At 37.6% G+C, this 7,050-nt stretch overlaps 1 long non-coding RNA gene across 1 annotated transcript in view; it reads left to right on the forward strand.

The window, feature by feature from the left end:
• The window catches only part of LOC125931864 (uncharacterized), a 26,049-nt gene extending 19,792 nt beyond the window's left edge, over positions 1 to 6,257 (forward strand). The window contains exons 2-3 of the long non-coding RNA XR_007460497.1: positions 4,410 to 4,577; positions 5,962 to 6,257. This is a non-coding gene — a long non-coding RNA (uncharacterized LOC125931864). The remainder of the gene's footprint in view (positions 1 to 4,409; positions 4,578 to 5,961) is intronic.
• The last annotated feature ends 793 nt before the right edge of the window (positions 6,258 to 7,050 follow it).

The raw sequence follows: 7,050 nt of genomic DNA on the forward strand, positions 1-7,050 counted from the left end.
GTGTTGTATGGAAACCAATTTGACAGTAAATTTCATATATTAAAAAATAAAAAAAAAATGTTCATGCTATCCAAAGAAACCTACAGATTTAATTCAATACCTATACAAATACCAATGGTATTTTTTATAGAACTAGAACATCCTATTTTCTGTTAGAAGAAAATTTGAGATGACTCTGTGTGTGTGTGTGTGTGTGTGTGTTTCCATATTCCCTCTAGCTCTACCACCTCCAGTACACACTCAACAGTTGCAGTTTAAACTCAGTTCCAGAGCTGTACCTCCAATCTCAGCTTTAGATATCCCAGAAAATATGTTTTGTTTATATCTTAGAAAAGTGATGTATACAAAAGTATTCTTCCAGCTAAGTGAAAATCCAGAAAGCTGGTTGATCCCATGGTGTCAAGCTCCCAGCCTCCATCTTCTCTTCCAATTTATGAGGCCCATTAGTCCGAGACTCTTAGAGCTGACATTCTGGATCTGACCACTGGGCAGCATTTCCATTTTTCTTATTATTTTTTTCTTAATGAAAAAAAATTTTCAACAAGTAAAAAAAAAAAAAAGAAACAATTTACTATTTCACCAATTCTGTTTGGAACATTCATAGGTATATTAAAGCAGATCCATTTTGTGTTCACCCCAAGCTACCTATCCTATTCCCTGACTTATCTGTTCCCTCATAACTGTCAGCTGATGTGCAGTGTGGACTGTACAATGCTTCCCTACCAGACAACAGGATGTTCACCTCCATCATCCCACACTTGTACAGGCTGCCATGACCTACTCCCAGTTCGTCTGCCATCCCCTGTCCATGACATGGGACACAGCTGCTCAGACCCTGCTCTGATGCCCCATGCTCTGAGTTAGCTACCCCCTGTTCTGTTCTACATTGCCCCTTAGCATATCTGCCACTGACTGCCAAGGCATGCCCCTGTCACCTGGTGTTTTTCATCTGCAGGCCCCGGAGTATGTGGTTTCACAATCGTAATTTACACCTAACAGGTTTTTTTTCCCAGACAAAATTAGAATTATTCTGCATAAGTTCAAATCCTGGATTTGGGGAGATTACTGATTTGTCTTTACTCCTTGCTGACACTTTTTGGAAACGGTTTGATGATGCTGGCGCTTTGGTGCCACCTTGTGACCGAATCCTGAATTGCAGCTTGAATATCACAAGACAGAAAAGTGGGAGGGAGCAGCTGTGACCCAAATCCCCCAGACAGAGATTTCTCGAATTCAGAATGGAGCAGGGGGATTCTTTGTGTACAGCATATTGATGGGCTGTCTCTGGACACTTTAAGTGGAATCATACAATATGTGGCTTTTGGCATATTCGGCTTCTTTCACTTGGCTTAATGTTTTCAGGGTTCATCCATGTTACAGCATGTATCGGTACTTCATTCCTTTTAATTGCCATATAATATGTCATTATTTTTTTGATTCATTAATGGTGAATATTTGGGTTCTTTCTTATTTTGCTAATATAAATAATGGTGTGTACATCATACCCAATTTGATGATGGTGGTGTATTGTCACCTTCTGACGAAAGTATGAACTGCAGCTTGGACATGGTGGGGCAAGAAATTGAGAGTAAGAGGCTATGACTTAAACCCACAAGACAGGAAGTCAGGATGGAACGGGGGGAATTCCTTGGACACAGCTATATTGATGGTCTTTCTCTGCATATTTTGTATAAATGGAATCATACAATAAGTGTTTTTTTTTTTTTTGCATATTTGGCCTTTTTCACTTGGTAATGTTTCCAAGGGTCATTGATGTTGTAGCATATATCAGTACTTCGTTCCTTTGTTTGCCCAATAATATACATCATTTCTTCACTCATACATTAATTGGCTGACATGTGGATTGCTTCCACTTTTGCTATTACAAGTGATGATGCTACATATATTCATGTTCAAGATTTTATGTAGACATATATTGTCATCTCTCCTGCCTGTGAACCAAGGACTGGAATTGCAGGGTCCTATGGTAACTCTCTGTTGAAGCACTTGCAGAGCTGCCAGACTATTATTATGACCCTGAGAGTGTTGAAGAGTGCAAGGATAGTCTGTTATTTTTTTCTCCTGATTACATTGTGGTTATGGGTTTTGAGAAAGAAAACCAGAGTTCGAGTGCCCTTCTCATCACCTCACATTTACGAAGACATGAGACCCACTTGACATCACTAGGTCATTGGAGATGTTGGCCCTTATCTCAGAGTGAAGGCTGTTTTTGTCTAGTTTCCCCAGTGTACAGTAACTATTTTCCATTCACCAACTCAAGAAATGAGTCACTAAGTCTACCTTGTCCTCAGGAGTGAGAGGCAGAATTAAGATTCAGCACATGGAGAAAAGGCATCTACATATATTATTTGGAATTATTTGATAAAGACAGTTTGTTTTCTGTGATCCATGTTTTTATTAATTGATACATTTATTTATATCAGTATAGATTCAGGTATACTTATTTTGTTTTTGTTTTTTTTAATAGAAAGATTCCAAAAGAAACTCTAGCATGATTTGTATGCTACAGAAATCAGTACAATTTAACACTAACTGCAAGAGTTCCCTAACTCTACCATTATATACCATCACCAGTGTGTGATCTAAACATGACATATTAGACAATGCTTTTAGAAAATATATTTATCAACAACAGAGTTTAGAACAACATTATAATTTCACATAATTTTATCCCATACCTAGCTTTCTTTAGAAAGAAATGAAATCAGTCCTGAAAGCGGTTATTGAAGTGAACAGAAAATATTATTGCTAACATGCACAAAACACATTTGCAAAATCCTTTTTAATGAAGGAAAAGTCGAGCTATGTTGGAGAAAATGTGTGCTTCATTTGAGAGGCCAGTGTCTAAAGCATAGCTTTTCAGTTATCTGACTCTGACTCTATTGAAACTAACTAAACTCTAGCCTGTACATAACTGATCTCACTGCAATGAAGTCCTTGTGTATACCCAGGCAATTTATTCTGTCCTGGGGGACAGAAGTTTTTCCTCTGGGTGGAACACATGTTTGTCTTAATTTGAACTACCATTTAAATCTTCCTGATCTATACATGTTCAAAGACTGAGTTGTAGAATTGGCAAGTGTAATTTCTGTGGAAGCATGGGGGAATAGCACCCATTAGATGAGGGATGGAGACTAAATTAAATGGTATGTGAAGGCAATGTGAATTAAGTATGGAAAATTCTTCAAAGAATATTGTTGCGTGTATATGTAAAAAAAAAAAAAGTGAGTAACGAGATGTGGAGAGGGGCCCAGGGCATTAAACCATATTTATAAGTTATGAATTATAGGAGACTTGAATGAACAGGCTGAAATTTTAATGGGAATGACCATCTCTTATTAGATTTAACATCTGAATTTACCACACTACCCTTTTCACACATTACTTCTTTGTTTCCATTCTGGAAAAGCCTAAAACTTAACCAGAGGGATGATGTAGAGTTTGATCTTAATGCCTGTTAAACAGACGAGAGGATGGATAGATGGATATACAAGGTGTCAAACATGTGCTTTAAAGTCATACATTATCACTATCCCAGGGGAAGAGAGAGGTCTTGACCCAGCTGTCTGAAACCTTGGTTTTGGGTAGCTGAAAGGATGCAGTTTCCCAGGACTCTACAACTGATGGTGAAAGAACAGAGGCAGTTCCATTGTGAAGGAGGGTCTTGAGAGTGTCTTTTGCCAGAGAAAGGTGACTTCATTGTGAAGACCCTGAGGACATTTTAATAGAGACAAAGCTGCCTGGAGAGGAGAGCAGGTCTCACTTTCAGCTCTTTGGGATTCAGTTGGTAGAGTGAGTCCCCAGGATTCAGGGGCTGCACCACCCTGGAGTGTGAGGATGCAAAGGGATCTCAGATCAAAGTTGCCTCTTTCTTGTTTGGGGATGCAGTGCTCCAGCTTTCCCCTAGGTAAAGCCGTTGAGGGTCCTGTCCTGCCCCAGTAAGTGTGGGTCCTGCTCCAGGAGTGTCCTGGAGCTGCTTTCCTCTAAAGGCAGGGGCGCAGAAAGCAAGATAGGTAATGACTCTTTCTGAGCCCCAGATTTTCCCTCTATAAAATGGGGATGAGAATGCTTCACCCACAGGACCTTTGAGAAAGTTCAGTGATACACATAAGCAAGCCCATAGACCCATGGTTGCTGTGGGGTCATGAATGCCTTATGAATTCAGTCCACTTCTTATTCCTTTTCAACTTTGTTCTTAGGGGATACATGAGGAAAATATAACAAGGCCCTATTGTGAAGCCCATTGAAACATACTGTTTTTTTTTTTTTTTTATGACCAACAGTCAATTATATGAATGTCATTATCTGTAACCTAGTACTTTGCATGGTGCCAAGCACATCATTACTCCATAAATGATACTGATATCTAGGTCTCTCTCCCTGTACAGGTCTTCATGGATGTGGCCAACCTCCCATCAGGTGTTGGAAGGAGTCAGATTCTGAGGACCTGTGTCTTGAGGTCTGCTGTAGCTTCTACTCCAGATTCAAAGGCAGCAGTCCTCAGGAGTTCCTGACAGTTCACGTCCCTGTGAGATATGATGCCTGGCTCAAGTGAGGTCAGAGATCTAACAATAGCATGTTGTGAAATAGGTCCTTGAGGTTCACAAACTAGCCTAAAAGTAGAGAAGTTGTTTTGGTTTAATCATGCAAGAAGAGGTTTTAGGACGTGAAATTTTATTTCTTCAGAAGCTACATGCTCTATGTAGCCCATGAGGCTCATATTAAAGAAGTCCTTCTTTGTCTAAAAGCAACAATTGTTCAGCTTGACAACAACTTGATATTTAACATGCACTTGCAATTAATATGCATATATTTTTCTGACCATAAAGAATGAATCCTATGTTCTATCAGAAGGATGTGAAATATGTAGTTAATTAAAAGGATTGCTAGCAATTTGAAATCCTAAAATGGATTTTTTTACTGGTAACCATGGTTTTATCCATTCTATAAAGAAAATTTTTATGAAATCCTGTCATTTTCATGGTGTTAGTTTAGAATGTCAATTTCAAGAATTTAGAATTTTATACAGTAATATCTTCCTATGTGTTTGCCCTATTATTATGATACCCAGAATTGTCAATGATAATGAGCAAGTATTCTTAAACACCATTATGATTATATTCTTATGACACCATATTTTCAGTTCTGTACTCACCCACCACCCACTCCCTCACCATGTCTTATCCCCAGGCACCCAGTGATCTTTGTGTAAATGGGTTAATGATTTCCTGTAATTAATGTAAAAGTAATCATATAGTTGCATTTTATTTTCTTCTGGCTTGTTTCATGCAGATTATTTATTTATGTATTTACTTCTTTTAAAGGGTCTAAAGTATCTTTTATTTGACATGAATATATGAAATATTCTTTATGTACACTTGGGAAACACTTTTTTTGAGTATTTAATACCTACTATCTTCTAGAAGAAAATTCGTGTTTGGGAATCATTTAGACAACCAGTTCTTTTGTAGATCACTAAATTACTAATTTTGTGTATACTGATATAGAAAAACTTCCAGAATTATCTCCAAATTTAGCATTTTGATAAATACTTCAAAATATGTTGGAGCTAATAATTCTCCAAACAAGGACAATAAATATTTTCCTCTGCTATAAAGCAAAATTTTGTGCTTAGATGATGATGAATACCAAACATAGAAATGGGTTGTTTTTGTTTCCTACATAAATATTTAACTGCAAGAATAAGAAGGCTAGTAGGACAATAATAATCATGAACATTTTTAATATCAGATTTTTATATTATAGGATGTTATTTAACACATAAATTTAGGGATAATTTCTTGGATGTATATGGGCTGATAAATATGTAAATATTTGTCCTACATAATGAAAAATTTTATATATTGTTTTATATGTGTTAAAGTATTACATTACTATGTATAGGATACTATTGATTTATTTGTTCATTTCTCCCCACAGTGGCTCTGTGAGATAAATATCAACCTGCCCATTTGAGAGATGACCCACTACACGGATAGATATATCTACATAGGGGCATTGTTTTCATTTTCTGCATGTTATTTTTTCCCATGAAAAGACAGAATTTTAAGATACACAAAAACTTTTCTTCAAGGCAGATTATGAAACAGTAACTTTAGTGTGATCCTAAATCTCTTTGAAATTTCATATGTGTATAAATGAATGACAGCACATATTACATAGTTTTACTTCCTATTTATACCTACATGTATATCACATGTTTATTAAATGTGAATTGGATATGTACTGTGAGCCAGGCACAGTCTAAATCCACATCTATATCCACATCTTTCCTGTCTTGATATCTAGACTGCATATCTGGAAATGTCCACAGGCAGTAAGATGGATGTTAGTGCTCATCCCGTGGGGTGGTGAAATATGACTTCAAATGGACTCCATTCCAAGAAAGTTTAGCCCAAGCTTCACCCTGTGTCTTGCAAACCTGGCAAATAATGGAAACCAGGAAATAATGTGGTAGATCAGGAAGAGGTTTTACCTTGGGAAACTGAAGCAACTTTTACCCTCACCTGCATCCTTCTGAGGAGCACTAAGAGGCTATGACCTTCTCCTGAGGAGACCTCACTCCCACATAGTGAAGAATGAGGTAACACTTGTGAGGTTTCAGTCTTGGTTCTTGCACCTTTTTTGCAAACTAGATGTTTTACATTCTCTATAGTCTGCAGCCAGGTTATTTGGTCAATTTTGGAATAGATTTTGTGTTTATCTTATTCCCAGGAGGGTGGTCTCTCTTACTTAGTTACGTGAGTGGTCCATCTGAAGTGACATGGAGTTTCTACTTCGTTTAAATCCTCATCTCCCAGTTGTGGGAGCCTGGACCCACATAAAGTTCTCAAAGACAAGCACAAGACCAGGATCCTGATCAACATCTAATTCTCTTGACTTAGTCACATGATATTCACAGAATTTTTACAAGATGGTCACTTCTCCAACTGTTCCTCTTATGCCTGACACCCCAATATGATCCATCCTTCTCTTGTCTCTCTCCTGTCCACAGAAGTACGCCCAGTG

Source organism: Panthera uncia, chromosome X (genome assembly GCF_023721935.1).
Source record: "Panthera uncia isolate 11264 chromosome X, Puncia_PCG_1.0, whole genome shotgun sequence".
Lineage (NCBI taxonomy): Eukaryota > Metazoa > Chordata > Mammalia > Carnivora > Felidae > Panthera > Panthera uncia.